General features: G+C 36.1%; 1 pseudogene; it reads right to left on the bottom strand.

Moving 5' to 3' along the window:
* Positions 1–1,376: 1,376 nt before the first annotated feature.
* On the bottom strand, positions 1,377–2,021 carry LOC101434536 (hypoxanthine-guanine phosphoribosyltransferase pseudogene; annotated as a pseudogene).
* Positions 2,022–19,627: the final 17,606 nt, after the last annotated feature.

Genomic DNA, 19,627 nt, shown 5'->3' with positions numbered 1-19,627 from the left:
AGCTCTCTCCCCAAAGGTTGACTGCTGGTGATCCTGGACTCCTGCCAGATGGCAAGGCACAATGATGGCTCTTCAAGTCTCTGCCAGTCTTTGTCTTCTCCTCCAGGCTGTGGGCGATCAGGCATATGGCAGTGTCTGCTCATCTCTCTTCTCTTCTCCTGGCCTTATTGATTAACCTTTGGGCTGCCTTGTCAGTTGCTTTTCTCTCTCCCAGGTTCATTGACTTCAACTTTTGTCTCTGCCACTTTTTTCTGTGTCTATGGTTTTTTATTCCTCCATTTATAAAGGGCTCCTATAAGAAGATCAAGACCCATCTGGGTCCTGCAATCTAATCAAAAACCCTTAACCAAAGTTCCAACCTACAATAGGTTACAACCACAAGAATGGATTAACTTTAAGACTAGGATTTTATGGGATCTGCTCAGCTTCAAACTGTCACAATCTGGTATTTTCTCATTTGATTTCTGTCAGTTTTACTTCACATAATTTACAGCTTGTGTGTGTGTGGGTGGGTGGGTATGGGTGTGCTTACCCACTGAGGATTGCTATTTTCTGGATAACCTTTTTGTTATTATGTAAATGACAAATGACCCACTTTGTTTCTGGTAACCTTATTTGTGCTAAAGTTTGCTTTTTCATACCTTAATATAACCATTTCTGCTTTCCTTTGATTAATGTTTATATAACTCTATTTCCATCTTTTTCCTTTTAACTAAGTATGTTTCTTTTATACCATATGTAATTGGGTCATGTGTTTTAATCCACTCTCTCTTTTAATTAGTGTATTTAGACCATTTACTTTTTTAAGTTGTTTGGGATTTATTTATATTTAAAAGGAAATGTTGAAAAAATTCACCAGAAATGACCTGAGAAAGTGCAAAAATTCAGTTAATATCATTGAAATACTACTAAAGTAATTCCAGGATACATGGTTCTAGACACAATATAATCTCTGTCATTTAAACAAAAACTTCTTACTTTTCTAAATACACAGTGGTACAATGAACAATATTTAATCACTTCTTTTATTATATGAATATATAAAAATTAAAATACCAATTAAAATATATATCTTCTCATTAAATGTGTTTTATATATATGTTTTCAATATTTTCTTTCAGTAGTGGTGTGGTTTAAGAGATTTTCCATTCACAAGTGAAATGTCAGTCTTTCCAAAGGGAACTGGTAATCTTCAGGCTCATAGTGCAAGTGAAGAGTTCATACTGCAGTAAATGGCATTTCTGATATACGAAACAGATAAAATTCTTGGAAGGTACATGCACAAGCTCTACTAAGCAGATGGTCACAGAACTAGGACATTTAATAATTTTACTGGTGATGCCAGTGGGACTCAGGATAGTTCCAAGCTCTGTCAGTTAATTTGAATTCTCATCTTTGGCTTTGTATTTTGCTTTTCCAGTTTCGCAAATGACACAAACATGATTCAAATCCCTGAAGTATTCATTATAGTCAAAGGCATATCCTTCAACAAAGTTCCCTGGAATTTCAAATCCAAAATTTCTGGTCTCTATCCAAAATTTCAAATGGGCCTTTACACTTTGACCTTGACCTTGACCATCTTTGGATTATACTGCTTGACCAAGGAAAGCAACGTTGGCCAGTGTTTTGTTTTTGCCAGTGACAATTGTATCTTCCACAATAAAGATACTCTTTTCAGTTAAAGTTGAGAGATGGTCTCCACCAATTATTTTTATGTTTCCTCTTGACGGGTCATTACGGTAGTTCTTTAGTCTGATAAAATCTACAGTCATAGGAATGGATTTATTGCTATTTCTGTTCAGTACTTTGATGTAATCCAGTAAATCAGCAAGGAATTTATGGACCACCTTGAGCACACAGAGGGCTACAATGTGATGTCCTCTCATCTCCTTCATCACATCTTGAGCACGTCATTCAGTTTTGTCCATAATTAGTCCATGAAGAATAAATACCCTTTCCAAATCATCAGCATAATGATTAAGTATACAAAATAAATCTAAGTCATAACCTGGGTCATCAATTTTGATTTATCTGTGATGCTTTTGAGTATATCTCTTTGTATAGCATTCTTAGTGATTTTAGTATTACCTTATATATACATAACTTATTCCAGTCTCCTCTTGTCATCAATTTCTAGTTCAAATGGAGTCTAGAAATCTTACTTCCATTTATGCCCCTCTACCCTCCCCCACCTATTATTGTCTTCAATATTTTCTCCATGAGCATTGAGAACCAAATGAGACAGCATTATAATATTTATAATAATCCTCAAACGTAATTTAGAAAACACAAGAGGAGAAGAAAAGCTTATTGTATTTACACATATTTTCTAACTGTATACTTTCTTCTTTCCTGATGTTCCTCAGTTTCCTCTTTCATCATTTCCTTTCAGCATAGAGAATCTGTATTAGCCATTTGTTAGAGAAAATATACTCTCAACAAATTCTCTTAGGTTTTCTACTTAAGAGAAGGTTTTTGATTTCCACTTTATTTATGAAGGATGATTTTCACTGACTATAGGATTCTGAATTGATAGCTTTCTCTCAGCATTTGAAATATATTATGCTCTTCCTTCTGACATCCAAGCTTTCTGATGAGAAATTCACTATTATTCTAGTAGCTTTTCTCTTTTAAGGAAGATGTGATTTTTCTTCCACTGTGTTCAAGACTTTTTATTTTCCTTTAGTTCTTAGAAGTTTAATTCTTGCATGAAATGATTTGTAGCTGTTATGTACCCCAGAAAAGTATTTTCTTCAAGTTAATCCATTCCTTGGGTTGTGGACCTATTGTAAATAGGATCTTTTGTTGAATAGGATCTTAAGTTAAGATATGACCCACCTCATTCAGAGGGGATCTTAAACTTCTAACTGGAGTCCTTTATAAGAGAATAAAATTCAGACAAAGAGAAAGAAAGCCATACAAACAAAAAGCTGAAAGCAATGAAACCTGGACGAGAAGGGAGAGAACAGCAGATGCCTCCATGTGCTTTGACATGTGACAAAGGAGTTCATGAGGGAGAGAGCTTCACCTGATGCCTTGATGTGAAGGTTATGTGAATGTGTCATCTTGGCCAGGTGATTGTTCCCAGTTGTTTGGTCAAGTAAACCCTGAGCTAATTGTAATATAAGGACATTTATGTATTTTAATCATTAGTGAGTTGATTGCACACGTGGCTGATTACATCTACATCAACCAGGGAGATTGTCATCAGCGATGAATGACTTTTTATCCAATCAGTTGAATGCCTTAAAAGGGAAAGTGATTTCAGCATTCTGAGAGAATTTCCCAGTATGTTTTTGGACAGCCAATGTCTCCAGGAACTCATCAAGGACCTTCATCTGAGCCCCTGGTTTGCAGCCTGCCTGTGGAATTTGGACTTGTGCATCCCCATGGTCATGTGAGAGAATTTTATAAAATCTCAAACTGTTTATAAATATGTCCTGTCAATTTTGTTTCCCTAGAGAACTCTTATTAACACACTTGAATTTGACATTTTTCTCAGCTTTAGAACTGTAAGCTTCTAAGTTAATAAATCCTCATTGTAAAAGCCAACCTATTTCTGGTATATTGTATTGACAGCCTTTCACAAACTAAAATATATTTTAATATCAGGAGTGACGTGTTGTGATTTCAAATATCAAAATGTGGAAATTGTTTATTGATTGGATATATGGGAAGAATTGTGAGAAGCTTGACAGAAATTACTTAGATTGCTTTGAAGAGACTGTTGGTAGAAATACAGATGCTAAACATGCTTCTAATGAGATCTTAGAGTGAAATTATGAATGTGTCATTGAAAACTGGAAGAAAGGTTACCCTTATTTGAAAGTGGCAGAGGACCTGGAAAAATTAACTCCTGATGTCAATGTAAGGAAGAATTTGAAAGTGACAAGCTTGGATATTGAAGCGAGGAGATTTCTAAACTAAATTTGGAAAGTACAGGCTGACTTCTCCTTACAGCTCAGAGTAAAATGCAAAAGGAAAGAGACAGGTAGAGAACTGAACTCCTGGCACTAACAAACCAAAAACTGATGTTTTGGAAAATTCTGAGCTTTTAGAAAGGGAGTCCTCAGAATATAGTGCTCACATGAGGATTTAACTGAATTTGGAAACAGGCAATCATTTCAGTATAACTCAGGATTGGAAGTGCAGTTACTCGGGTAGGATCTGTGGAAATTCTAACTGTCTGACAGCTTGCATGCCTGTGTGCTACATGCAAAACCGACCAGTTTTCTGTGAGATCTGTATGAAAGGGATCACTGTCAGCCTGGACTAAAAGGGACAAAAAAGAGATAGATTGAAGTAAAAACTACTTCAAAGGAAGAGCCATGGAACCTGAGATCTGGACTGGAGACAACTTCTTGGGCCAGGAAATTGTACACATCCATGTTGGTGGAAAGGGTGAGTATGCCCTGGCACTAGAAGATTGTGAGCCTTAAACCTCCATTATTAAGGAAGAATGCTGTCACCCCAGTGTTTAGAGGGAGCAGGGCATATTCCCTGGGGATTGGGGAGTGTCTGGTCACCACTTCACTGTTCGGAAAGGGTTGAAGTATCAGTATTCTCAGACAGTAAGGCCTAAAGTTAGGCCTCCACCCAGGTGCTTGAGGAGAGTGGAGCCAAGAATATGGCCTTTGGGAAAGGCTGGCAAAGGGTGGGGCTGCTGCCCATGCGGTCCTGAGAACAAGAAACCATTGTTCCATGATGACTCTCAGACCTTGAAGTCTAATGGAGTATGCCCTGCAGGTTTTTAGAAATTTTGGGGACCTATGGCCCATGGAATGTTTATCCTATGACTGTCTCTCCTTCGTTTATTAGAAGCAGATGATTTGTTTTCTAAGTGTCACAGGTCCACAACCTGAGGGGAATTTTGCCCTATATCAGATATGCCTATAACTGATTTTGATGAGACTTTGTGCTTAATATTGTTATTGAAATTATTTAAGGCTTTTGAAATATTGTAATAGGATGAATGTATTTTGCATATGGAAAGAATATGTATTTTGGGGGTCCAAAAGATAGAGTGTGGTAGTTTGAGACTTTTGTGGACCCTAGAAAATTATGCTCTTAATCATCCCTGTGGGTGAGAACCTATTGTAGGTAGAACATTTTGATTAAATTATTCATTTTAGGACCTTTGATCAGATTAATTCAGTAGGGCATGACCCAAGGTGGGTCTTATTCCCATTATTGCAGTCCTTTATGGACTGAATGAACACAGAGAGAGGAAGTTGCATAGACAGTGAGGAAACCCCCAGAAGCTGAGAGATAAAGTCCAGGAAGCCAGAATTGGAACCTGGGAGAGAGAAAGCCACAAGAGTGGAGAAAAAGCTAAGGAGCAGAGAGAAAGCTGTAGAAATACAGAAGCTGAAACAATGAAACCCAGGGGAGAAGGGAGAGACCACAGAGGCTGCTGTTGTACCCTGCAGGATGACAGGAACCCAGGATCACCAACAGCCATGGTTTTAGGGAGACAGCTTCGTCATCTGCCTTGATTTGGACATTTTCCCAGCCTCAGAAATGTGAGCTTATAAGTTAATAAATCCCCATTGTTAAAGCCAACCCATTTCAGGTATATTGCCTTGGCATCCTTTAGCAAACTAAAACACATAGTTAAAAAGCCAACCCATTTTATGATACCTGCTTGAGCAGATTTAGCAAACTAGACCAAGGAGTTTGGGCATAGATTCAGCTTTTTGAATATCTAGATTTATGTCTCCTGCCACATTTAGGAAATTTTCATCTGTTATTTCCTGAAGTACTTTTTTGAATGTGCCCACTTTTTCCTCTCATTCCAGAACACTGATAACACAAATGTTGGATCTTTTGTTATAATCCCACATGAGAATGTTCCCATTTCTCAGTCTATTTTCTCTCTATTGTTCAAATTTATAATTTCCACTTTCTGTCTTTCAGTTCACTAATTCTTTTTCTATGTCCTCACCATTTTGCTATTGAGCCCATCCATTGAGCTATTAATTTCATGCATTATATATTAATGTTCTAAAATTTCCATTTGATTCTTTTTCTATCTTTTATTTCTTCACTGAGATTTTCTATTCTTTGCAGAGGTTTTCCATTTTTTCTTTTGTTTGAAGTGATTTGCAATTGCTCATTGAAGCATTTTTATCATGATTGCTTTGAAATATTTGTCAGATAATTCTAACAGTTCTGTCATCTCAGTGTCAGTATCTATTAATTGCTTTATATTCAGTTTGGTATTTTCCTGGTTCTAGGTATGATGAATGATTTTCTATTGAAACCTGGACATTTTTGTGTTGTGTTATGAGACTTTCAATCTTACTTAAGTATTTTGTTTTAGCTGGCATTCTCTGACACACCTTTGGCAGGGGGAAGATGTATGTTGCCTTGTTAATGCCAGGAGGAAGTAGAATTTCAGGCTTCCTAAGTGGTTTCCACTAGCATTGTGGAGACTGAGCCTCTTTATTGGCCTAATGGAATTAAAACCTCAGCTCCGTAATTTACCTTGAATTATACCCTCCCTGCAGAGGTTTTGGGTGTCATAATAGTTTCTTGATGGTAGAAGTTTAGGCTCTCTACTTGGCCTTTGCTGGTACGAGTTGGGGGAGGCACAGATTTTTACTACTGTGTCTTGCTGGAGTAAAGAGGTTATTGTCTAGAAGTTTCTGTCTTGTTATACCTCTCCTGGTCTTTTGGCTGGAAGGAAAAGACTTCTTGAGACTTGTTTGTCTATTCCCACTGGTGTTTCTACTTTGTCGACTTCTTCAGTTTGAAGTTTGGATATAAGAGGCAAAAATAAAACCAAGGGAACTCCTCATTTTTTCATTCCCCCAGTCTTGAGGTCTGTAGCTCAATTGCCTTCTACTCCCATCTTCTTAGAAACAGAAGTCTTATTTTATTCATCATGTTGCTGATTTTCTTTTATTTTTTTAATGTATTGTCATCATATTTTATAAGCACTGTAATTAAGAAAGAAGAAGCATTTATGAATGCTTATGCAATTTTTGAAGTCATAAAATCAGCTCTTTTAAGGATCAGTGCTATATAAAGAAAAAGATGAAGAAAATAGTATCAAATTGTTCTATCTCTTTGCTCACAACTTCCTTGAATCTTATACTTATTGCCTTTCACTACCTCTTTGGGATTTCTACCAATCTTCCAATCTTCTCCCAAACATTTTCATCAGTGTCATTTGATTAGCTATTTGGTGGTGGTCTTGTTGGTTATGGTGGGGAAGAATATTATAAGTTAATGATAAATTACAGGAAAGATGAAGAACTTTTAAAAGTGCATGTGATTGAAAGAATCAATATGAGAAATATTGATAAATATGGATATCATTAAAAATACTTTTGCTGCAAAGTGGGTGTAGCTCAGTGGTTGAGTGCCTGCTATGCATGTAATAGGCTGGGTTTAAATCCCTGGTACTTCCTAAAGAAAAATACTTTTGCTTTCTACCAAAAGATTATACAACATTAAAAGCAAATACTCACTCTGTATCACACATAATTCAAGTAAGAGGAAGCATACACAGTGAGGGTTAAATGATAAAACTGTGTAACAATTTTAAAAATAGAAATTAAAACAACAATGATATATCATTTTTTACTAATGAAATTAACAATACAAATCTTACAAATATTTTCCAGATGATTTGTCATTAAATATTGATTGTGATGCATATGCAATGTATATCTGATTGGAATGTAAATTAGGAATATTTGTTAGAAAGAAATTTTATAACTGTAATACAATAGCTTAATTTAGGACAAGGAATAATAACTGTCTAGATTCTTATTACTGGAAATGGCAGTAAACAAGGTTATATATATTTCAACATCAACTCATCATCTATATGATTATTTGCTGGCAAAAAATATGACTCTCCCCTTTCTTATAAATTTCATGTCCAACCCATCCAGGGGTCAGGAAATATTCCCTTAAAGGTCAGATAATAAATACTTTAGGCACTGTAGGTTACAGGATCTCTGTCCAGCATCTCAGCATTGTAGGTGTTCTGTGGAAGTAGCGAAGGACGTAATAGGACATAAATGAATAGGCATGGCTATATCTCAATAAATTTAGACTTACCAAACAGACATCTAGCAAGTGGGTCATACTTTGCAGACCCCCTACCTTAGATATTTTCTATAATTTTAAGAAACTCATGTTAAATATAGATAATGCAGGTAGTGTGACTCTGTTAATATGGAAGTTGTTTAATAAATTATTTCATTTGTCTGGAGCTTCCAGAATAATATTTATAATACTGTTTTTAAAATAGTGGGAAATAAAAGCATATAATATTTGGAGGATTAGATATTAATATCTCCTTGAAAGACATAGCTTTAGAGACTGACAACATAATCCGATTTCTAGCTCTTCCACCTATGAGCTCTACATCTCAAGTGAATCATTGCTCATCCCTGTCATGCCTCAGTTTTTTCATTTATAAAAGGGAAAGAATAATAGCTACATCATGGTATTATTGTGAAAACTAAATGTAAAGAACATAGGCATTAACACATTCCCTGGCATGTTGTAAATAAGTAAGAGCTATCAGTAAATAACTAATAGTTAAATTATTTTTATTATAAAATAAAAGTTATATTGGACTGACAATGGAGTAATGAGCATTTGAGTTCTACTGATATCCCTATAATAAGTTTAATATCTGTCACTTGGAACGTTCCATTTTTTTGTTTGTTTGTTTGTTTTATTGTTGTTTGTTTTTAATGTTTTGGGGTTTCTTTAACGATTTTTTTAAATGTTACATTAAAAAAAAAATGAAGCTCCCATATACTTCCCACCCCCTCCACCCCACTCCTCCCACATCTACAACCTCTTTCATCATTGTGCCACTTTCATTTCATTTGGTGAATACATTTTGGAGCACTGTTAAACCATATGGATAATAGGTTACATTGTAGTAACATTCCATCTTAATGACAATAATAATTACCATTTGAAAACCACAAGCTTTAAATTTCATAACCAGGGAAAATATTCATAATATTTTGTTCATAATTCTTCAGTAACAAAGATATAATAGAAACAAGATGCAGTTCAAAAAATTGTCATTTGAAAGACACAGAAGATCCTGAATTGTTAGCACTCTAAGGTCAAAAGCCTGAATCTTGTGTGCTTTTGTCTGGAATTTCTGGTTTTATATAGGGTGATTACTAACTGAATCTTGTGTATTAAAGCAATTAGATTACAATATAGTGAAATAAATTGCTATCAAGAGTGAGAGAAGCTGATGACATCACAGTCTCAAAGCACCATCTAAAATTCAAAAATGCTTTATTCATCGTTATTTCTCACCAGAGAGCACTGACAATCCTAATGACATCTGGGTTTCTTTCAAACCAGTGCATTTTGGACAGGGTTGTGAATTTTTTCTTTGGTTCACAGCCCCAGTTAGGAGCAAAATTAGCCACTATCACAGGATGGATGCCTCTTTTCACAGAAGACTTGTCTCAATATATTTGAATTGCAAATGTCAAAACCCCTAAAGACAATTAAAGCAAAATAAATAAATAAGTAGTGCGAGTTTTTCTATGAGCAGCAGTAATTCATTATCAAGCAATTAGCCTTGTAATAAGCTCTCATCTCTCAGTTTAGAATATTTTGCTCAATATTGGAAATATAATTATGATAAAGGTTGAAGTTACAGTGTCGTACTCAAATGTTAACCATTTACAAACAATTTGTCTTTAATGACAGACAAGAGAGGGTCTAATTACACTCAGCATTTCAAGAAACACTGACTGCCAAACTGCACTCCATTTGATTGCCTTTAAAGTGCAGGACTGAGTTGTTAAAAGGAAAATAGGATTTGGGGCTCCAGGTAATTAACTTTCCCACTGTTCCTTTCTAAGGCTTAATGAAGGCCCTGAATTCTTCAAATAACTGTTTCTTTTATCATCCTCTGTAAAATCTTTGAAATGAGTTGCAGAAGGCAAAAACACTGAGTGAAATAAGGCAAGTCATCAAGAGGACTGTGAGAGGATAGCTGAAAAAAGTAAAGTAATATTGAACTGAAAAAGGATAGAGGGGGATTACTTGAAATCCAGATTCTTTCAACAAAGGCTCACTCTTCAAAGCTTTCTGGAAAAGTGTAAAGAAAAAAGGTATGAAAAGTAAAGATAAGTGAAAAATTCTTAAAGCATATTTAAAAATACATGATGATCATAGGAGTTCATTGTTGATCGTGAATTGACCCATATTTAGTGATAACTGTTTTGAAACAGCAATGAAGCTGAAATTCATTACAGAGTAGGTCTGATCCCTTTGTCTCAGAAATAACTAAATGTATTTCTTGCACTTCTTTTTCTACTGAGATTCTAGCATTTATAGTATCTTTTCGAAGAGAACTCAGAAGTACTGCATTTCAGGAACTCTTGATAAGCTGTCTGAATTATGTGTCATTGTACCTTGGATTTCCTTAAGCCTTTTCTCTTATTAAGGTGCATGAACAGACTTTGAATTACTGATTTGACTTTGTTAAGTCTCCTTTGCCCAGCTTCTACAATGTTACATTTGAGACAAGTTTGCTTAGAGTTTGTAATGAGCTCTCTAATTTTGACACATTTTGTGGTCTCATATTCTTATAGATTCTTCAACGTATTCAGAAAAGAAGACAATTAGCATTTATGGAATACCCACTCTGTGGCATATCATTTTCTCACTTTTTAACCTCCTGAGATTTGTAAGGATGAAAGGATAATTGTAATTAATTAGTCCCATCGTTTCAGTTCCTACTGGCATAGACTTGGTATTCCATCACTTAAACCATTCTCCCAACAATAAATTAAACTCCTAGGGCTAATATCCTTCCACCAAAACCACTAGAACAAATCCAAGCCTTAAAATAATGTAACTATCTGCTTTCTCCAAAGCAGATACACTTTCACCTATAGCGTGTTTAAACTATGCCTCTTAAGACTTGCTTACAACTTGCTTCCCTCATCAGCACATAAACATTCCACAGTCTGCCACTTTTAATAAATCTTCTTTGACCTTACATTCTCCTCCAGCCATCATCCAATTTCTCCTTCCCTTAAAAGCCAATATTTCAGGAAGAGAGTTATATGCTCACTCTCTCCAGTGCTTCATCTACCATTTAATTACCCACTGAAGTCTTATTCTGTACTTCCACTATCGAAGTGATTATAGCTAACATCATCCATGACCTCCCAATAGCTATATGCCAGGAAGAGTTTTCAATCCTTACCCAGTTGGCTTCTCTGTAACACTGTGTTTTAGTTTGCTAAGCTGCTCAAAGCAGAGACCATAAATGGGGTGGCTTTTAACTTTGGAAATTTATTTGCTTACAAGCTTACAGTTCTGAGATTAAGAAAAATTTCCACATCAGGGCATGCTTTTTCCCTGAAAACTGGCTGCCAGCAATCCTCAACTTCACTGCCACATGGCTAGGCACGTGGCAGCATCTGCTGGTCTCTCTCTTCTTTTCCAGATTTTGCTGCTTTCTGCTTCTTGATTCTGTTGGTTTCTCTTTCTTTGTCTGAATTATATTCTCTGATAAAGGACTCCAGTGAGAGGATTAAAAACCACCCTGGCCATGTGCCAGCTGGGCCCTGATCCTCAGCAGAGTTGCAACACCTACTCTCTTGTTCATTGGACTTACCCAGGTCAGCTAACAGGGAGGTGACAATGTCAACCACCACACCAAGGAACCAAAAGTGCCTACAACTGCAAGCAGGACAATCACATACATCAGCCATGTGGGATCTAAGCCTCCTCTCAATTTAGAGGTGGAGTGGACATCACCATCCCAGGGTCCACAGGATGGGGGAATAAAATACGAATTAGAGTGGATTTACTGGTATTCTACTATAAAACTATTGTGACTCTAGCAATGGAAGAAATTGTATCACTGATGTGGAGACTGTGGCCATGGAAGTTTGCTGAGGGCAGGGAGAGGGAAGAAGAGATGTAATGTGGGGGCATTTTCAGGACTAGGGGTTGTCCTGAATGATATTGCAGGGACAGGTGAAGGACAATATATATCCTGCCATAACGCACTGAATGGACTGGGGGAGAGTGTATACTACAGTATAAACTATAATCCATGCAGTGTAGCGGTACTCCAAATGTATTCACCAAATGCAATGAATGTGCCACACTGATGAAAGAGATTGTTGATGTGGGAGGAGTGGGGTGGGATGGGCTGTGGGATATATGGGAATCTCTTATATTTTTTAATTTAACACTTTTTGTCATCTGTCTCTAAAAGAAAAAAACCAACAATTAAATTAAAATATCTCCTTCCTTAGTTTCCAAAATTCACTCTCTCCCTGTTTTCCTATCTTGATGACTGACTGTTCCAACACAGTCTCCTTTTCTAGGATGTTCTTTCCGCCTTCCTACCTTGAATTCTGATGTTCCTTACAATCAATTCTTGACTTTTTACTCTCCCTGTTCTAACCTCTTCCTGGGGTCTCCTGTTTCTTCATCTATGGATGAAGCCCACACTTCATTTTGGAATACCAGACAAAATTTTTAAACTTGCATTATAGGCCCAGAAAATCTCTTGTCAGCACTCTACTCCTTACCAACACCGCTAAATATGTTCCTCCTTTATTATTTACAAACCTGGTTGAGGGCACCACATTTATCCAGGCAAGGCCAGATTACAAAATCTGGTAATGGCTGAAAGATTAAGGACGAAGATAACTTGGCCTTGAATCAAGTATAATTTTCTTTGGTTTATCCATGAAGTCACCAACAGGCATTGCAAAGGATGTGCATGGCAAAAAGATGCAACTGGGTAGACATAGATCCCTGTTTCTTCCCTTGTCTCATAAGAAGTGATCAAAATCTGATATTCTTAGCAACCCTTCTCCATTATTCTCCTTCTTCTTTTCCTACTTAATGCTTTTTTTTCACAGTACCGTTCAACCTGTCCTATATATTGGTTTTTTGTTTTGTTTAGTTTTCCTGCTCTAACTCATTAAAATGTTACCTCTATGAGAAGTGACCTTAACTGTTTAGCTCATTGCTGTATCTCCGAAACCTAGAACAACTATGTGATGAATAAGTGAATTAATAGATGAATCTACTACTTTTCATTTGGAGCTCTTTTATTACTTTGGAATCCAAATAAAAATCTACTACAATATGATCACTTTTTCTAAAGACAGTTTACTCCCAATTTCAAGACATTTGGAAAAATATATATATTTAATTTCACAGTGACTTGTACATATTTGTTTATTCAACATTTATTTATTAAATGTTTATCTTTTTTAATTGATGAAGATACATCAGGGGGCAAAACAATATAAACAATCAAAAATCCCTATCCTCATGGAGCTAACATTCCAGGTGGATACTATATTGGGAGATCATTAATGCAGTACAGCACCTTTTAAATCATGGGCAGTCCTATAATATCTTATTTCCTTTGATTCTTTTGCCTAAGCCAATTCCATTTTACAGATAGCACTGAATAACATGAAAAAGACATTTTAAATATACTAGGGAAGCAAAATCTTATATGTCTCCTAAGGCGGATGTTGTGCATTCATTCATTTCACAGCTATTTATTCAGTAACTCTTTTCTGTTAGACACAACACTAGATTCATTTTGAGTCAAATTAATGAATTAAACCCAGTCCTTACCTGCAAGGAAATCATAGACTGATTGAGGGAGAGCTCACGAACAATCACATAAACTACCATATCTTAATGCAATACTAGTGTTTTGTACAGAATGCCATGGGAGCACAGATTAAGGTTAATTAATTCCACCTGTGAGACCAGGAAAGGCATTACAAAGATAAATCTTTACCTTAATATTACTGGAAGAGTAAGCTCTAAGCCAGTAAGTAAACATTGTGCACATATGGGGAGAATGCATGTGTGGCCCAATCTACCTGTTGGTGGCCTGAGAGACTCACTGAACCAGAAAATACCCTTCAGGTAAAAAGTAGTTCGCAAAGTTCTCCTTTAAACCAGTTTGGGAGAGCATTCAAGTGGCTACCTAGGCCAAAGGATTATTGGGTGTCAGACATATGGTGAAGTACACAGAACCATGAGGATACTGATTCCTAAGGACTTGGGGACATTCATATCTGAGTAAATGGGGGAATTCCTAGAGCCCAATACTGAAGGTATGACAAAACACAGGTACAGAAAGGATGAGGGAGGCCCTACACTTTGGACTAGTGTTATTTTCTAAATTAATTACATGGATAGGATAAGCTCTAAAAGAGAGAACTGGCACAGGTCAATCTGCAAAGCCCAGGTAGATGGCTTCTTTCTTTTTTTCTTATCTTTTTTTTTTTGTTATTATTGTTGTTGTTGTTGTTGTTATCTCCTGGCATTCAAGGAAAGCTCAGTTATAGCCATAACTCTAACTGGATAGACGCTTAAGGAACATATGCCTCAGGGTCTAAATTCTAACAATAACACTTTAAAATATCAAAATGCCCAGGTTGCAAGGATTACAAAACATACAAAGAAACAGGAAGCTGGCCCACACAGAGGGAAGGGCTTAGAGGATTTGGATTCATCAGTAAGGAGAGACAGACCTGGGTCATTCAAGACAAAGACTTTTTTAAAAATGCTTCTAAATATGCTCAAAAAGCTAATGGATAAAGAACTAAAGGGAAGCAAGAACTCAATCGATAAAGCAAAGAAAATGTCAGTAGAAAGATAGAAGAAATAAGGAAACTGAACCAAGCATAGCTGAAAATCATAGTAATAGAAATGAAGAATTCCCCAGAGGGATTCAACAGAAGAGCTGGAGCTAGCAAAATACTCAAAATACTCAGAGAACTTGAAGATAAAATGATTGAAATCATCCAGTTTGAGGAGCAGAAAGAGGAAAAAATGAAAGACCTGAGGAAACTGTGGGACACCATCCAGCATACCAATTTATCTGTTATGGGAATCCTAGAAGGAGAAGAAAGAAAGGAAGGGGCAGAGAGAATATTCAAAGAAATAACAGCTGAAAGCTTCCCAAATTAAATGAAACACATGAATATACACATCCAAGATGTTCAAGAAATGCCAAATAAGAAAAACAAAAATAGACCCTCACTGTGCCATGTTATATTCAAACTGTCAAATGCCAACAATCTAGAGAATTCTAAAAGCTGAAAAAAGAAGCAATTTGCAGCATACAAAGGAGTCAATCAGAGTAAATGTCAAATTCTCATTGGAAACCATGAAGGCAGGAATGAAGTGGGAAGATGTATTTAAATGGCTGAAAGCAAAAATTTGCCACCCAAGAAATCTATACCCAGCAAAATGTCTTTCAAAACTGATGGTGAGATTAAGACATTCCCAGATACAACAAAAGTGGAAAAACTTTCTCACCACCAGACCGACCCCAGGAGAAATGTTAAAGTGAGTGTGCAGGTTGATAGAAAAGGACACCAGACAATTGACTGAAGCCATATGCAGAAATAAATATCTCTGGTAAAGATAATGACATGGGTAGGTATAAATACCAGTGCTATTGTATTTTTATTTGTAATACTACTACATTTTCATTCCTACAGGATCAAAAAGGAAATGCATAAAATATAATGATGACTAAATGGTACTGAACTCATCATGTGTAAATATATAATTTGTGACAAGAACTACATAGAAGCAGAGGGACAGAGGATTATAAGAATATAGTTCATGTGTACTAGTGAAGTTAAGTGGCATCAAAGCAACTGAGATTGTTATAGAGTTAGGATAATAAATTTAAGTCCCATAGTATCCACAAAGAAAATATCAGCTAATATATAATAAACTCGTAGAGATAGAAAGTAGAGTACAAGTTACCAGGGTTGACAGGCATGAGTAATAGGGAGTTAATTCAAAATGAGCATAGGGATTCTGGTTGGGGAGAAGGGAAAGTTATAATACTGGATGGTGATGAGGGTACTGGAACATTCTGAATGTGTTCAGCCCTTTGAATGGTATGCTTGGGAGGGAATGGGAATAGAATATTTGTGTAGTATAAATGTTTATGGCAGTTAAAGTAAAATGCATGATACTAGATGGCATCTAAGAACAGAAGAGAAAAGGCTCAAAAGGACATTATTAAGACATAAGAAAAAATGGAATACAAAAAGTAAGGCTTATATCAATGCTGAACTTCTTGAAGTTGACAACTGCATTAAAGGTGATTACAGAAGTGAATATTCTTGTTTATAGGAAATGTACATGGAAGTATTATGTGTTCAAGGAGTGTGATGTGTGAAAACTCTCAAGTGACCAGGGATAGACAGATAGATAGATGATAGATAGATAGATAGATAGATAGATAGATAGATAGATAGATAGATAGATAGATAGATAGATCAGTAAAAAGAAAGAATGATACAGAAAATAAAGCAAAATGTTAAAATTGATGGAACTGTGGATCTAGAGGGGTTGTGGTATGTTGGCATTTTCTGTATGAGATTTGCATTTTTTTTAACGAATCAAATTTATTTATACATATTCACAAAGCATACAATTCATCTAAATTGTACAATCAATGGTATTTGGTATAATCACATAGTTGTGCATTCATCACTTCAATCATTAGGGCATTTTGATTATTTCAATAATAATAATAAGCAAAAAACAGACAAGCAAACACCCAAACACATCCAATGGAGTGTTTAAAGATAGATAAACTTTCACCTCCAAGTTCCAACTCTAGGGAAAATGGGCCAGGAGCTTTTGTCCTTGACCCTCTCCTCCTCCATCTCGCTTTGCTTTTCAGAAGGGAGAATAATCAAAAATATCTTAAATTAGCCCAAATCCTCTTTGTTTCAGTTGTTTTTTAACTGGCTTTGTGGTAAAAATAGATTAAATGTCTGCTGTTGATAAAAGCTGAGGAACGTCACTTAGGACTTTGAAATCCAAACCCAAAAATACAGCCTTGTATGTGATGAGTAGCTGTGATGGACTGAATAATGTTCTCCACAAAGACATGTTCATATCCTAATCCCTAGTCCTATGGATGTGAGCTCATTTGAAAAGGGAATCTTTGAAGATCCTACTAAGATGAGACCAAACTGAATCAGGGTGGGCCTCAATCCAGTTTGACTGGAGTCCTGATAAGCAAAGGAAATTCAGACATAGAAGTAGAAGCATAGGAGGGCCAGAAAGTGAAAGACTACCATGTGATGGCAGCAGAAATTGATTGCCAGCAAGCCAACAACAGAATGCTACAGACTTCAGATAAGGCATGGCTTGCTGATACCTTGATTTTGGATCTCTAGCCTCTAAATTATGAACCAATAAATTTCCATTGGTTAAGCCAACCAGTTTCTGATATTTTATTATGGCAGCCCTGGCGAGCTAAGACAGTAGCTAAAGTGACCCTGAAAGCATCCCAGGTGTCAGTAGTGAACCTGGGAATTTTGGTTGAGGGACAGTAAAAGGAGCCACCTTTCCTTTTGGGCACTCGGGGATGGAGGAAGTTTCAGACAGCAGCAAGACTGGCGTGGTCAGTGGAGACAGAGTGGTGGCATAATCAGATCATTGTATTTCCTTTCTTGCAGTGGGATTATGACATCATGACTGTCAACCATTCTTTTAAATTATCTGTATGAAACATATGCATGCAAATTTTAATCTGCAGGTTTTTTCCTATAAAAACATTAAAACTGCCTTTCTGCTTCTTTCATGGACCAATGCTGCTCTGCCTCTTTATTTCTATCACAAATTCCACTGTTGCAGCCCCTATTCTTTTCCAGTTTTTTACATACTTTTATGCACAGATGAGAGGTTTAAAGGCATTCTAATTTGCTGAATATAAAAACTGAAGTGTAACTGAAATCTTGAGAAGAGCAAACTATGTCTATCACACATCATTACCTTCTACATTGTTTGTGATTACTAGGCTTGAACGTAAAAGACTTCCTTGGAAACCAAGGGCAAGATCCCAGGTTTTTTTTAAAGAATCTATTAAACAAAACAAAACCCATGAAATGAGAGAAAGAAAGAAAGGAAGGAAAGGAGGAAGGAAGGAAGGGAGGGAGGAAGGGAGGGAGGGAAGAAATCTGACCCATTTTTAGCATGCTAAAAATAAAGCACCAGCACCATCTATCAGGATATTTCAAACAACGGCAATAGCACAAAACCAGTCCAAATGGCAAGATGATTTGATATAAACTGTTGGTGCCTCACAGTCTTTGACCAATTAATTAATTAATTAATTAATTCCCAGCCTAAGCTCAGAACACATTTCTAGTAGCACAAAAATTATTAAATATGTGTGTATACACACATATATACTTAATTTGTAAAATAAAATTGAGAAAGAAAATGGGTGAATACACACACATACATATACACAATAAAGTCAGGATGAGGTAATGCTAAAATTCACACATCATAATGGTTTCTTCAGATGCTAAATGTGGTCTCTTAGGTTCTTAGTTGCAACAAAGGAAATATGATCAATTATAAGCTTCAGAGTAGTTAGGGATTTGTAAATGGATTTCAATTAAAGTATTTTCTATTTTGAATAAAGAAATAACCTTAGAGAGCCTATGACTAATCAGAGTGTGCTCTGAGTACATTGTCCAGCAAGTAGAATACTGTTTTGAAATAGGAAAGCAATGATTAAAAAGTTAATATAAGAATTTTGACAGTGGTCACCGATATCCTGCCTTTTGGCACAAATTCTACAACTCTAATGGTTCCAGTCTTCATCTGAGTGCTCTTCAAAAAATTCAAGCAATATAGCTTTGCAAAAGAGAGTGTATAAGACATAAATATAATTATTTAATCTGGTTAAAAAATAGGAGGAACAGAGTTTTTTGTTGTTTGGCTTTTACAGGTAAAATTTGTGATATTATTCATTATCTGCTTCTTTCATTTTCAGCGATCTCCTCTAAATGTCCAATTTATATTTATCCAATCAAAAAGACACAACATGACTGAGTTTATAAAAATTATCCTTGATCCAGTCCTTACTCTATTCTGGCCCATGTTAGTGTTAGAAAGACATGATTTTAGGTGATAAAAATGAATGAAAATTCTGAAACCCCAAGACAAAGCACCCTATTCACTCTATGTATGATCTTCCTCTTGTCATAATAGCCAGTATTTGGGGAATAGGTACAAATTAAAACTACAAGCTAAAGAGTTGTACTATTATTATAAATACCCATAGTTACTGCCATATCCTTTATAGAAGCTTATTAGATTCAGCCTCATTTAGTTTGAGGGAAAGGCCACAACACAGACTTCATTGTCTTGTTTTGATTCCATATTAAGAGTGAGGTATTTTATTCAGCAATATTCCACCTAGTTGTGACACAATGTGACACACACCCATCGTGATGGGTGATGGACAGGTGGATGATTGAATTGTTTTTGAGATAAGAGCTGCTTAGCAGAAGAGTTATGGAGTGAATCACCCAATAAAACCATCTCCAAAGAATAATGGAAAGTGATGACAGAGCAATAAGCACAGCAGGAAGCATTTTTAGCTCCCTTTCTTGTCTTGGGGGTGCACTTTCCTTTGCATTAGCAAGAGTTGGGTCAACACCTCCAATATAATGCATTTTAAATCTCAAATGCAAGATCATCCTGCACAAGAGAAAAATGTTGTATCAGATTCTGCCTTCTGTTTTGTGGATTCCTTGTGATTGCATTATTCCCTAACAAAACACAT

The sequence above is a fragment of the Dasypus novemcinctus genome, chromosome 1, assembly GCF_030445035.2.
Source record: "Dasypus novemcinctus isolate mDasNov1 chromosome 1, mDasNov1.1.hap2, whole genome shotgun sequence".
NCBI lineage: Eukaryota > Metazoa > Chordata > Mammalia > Cingulata > Dasypodidae > Dasypus > Dasypus novemcinctus.
The sequence above is the reverse complement of the archived record's forward strand: the minus strand, read 5'-3'. Positions and strand labels throughout refer to the sequence as shown.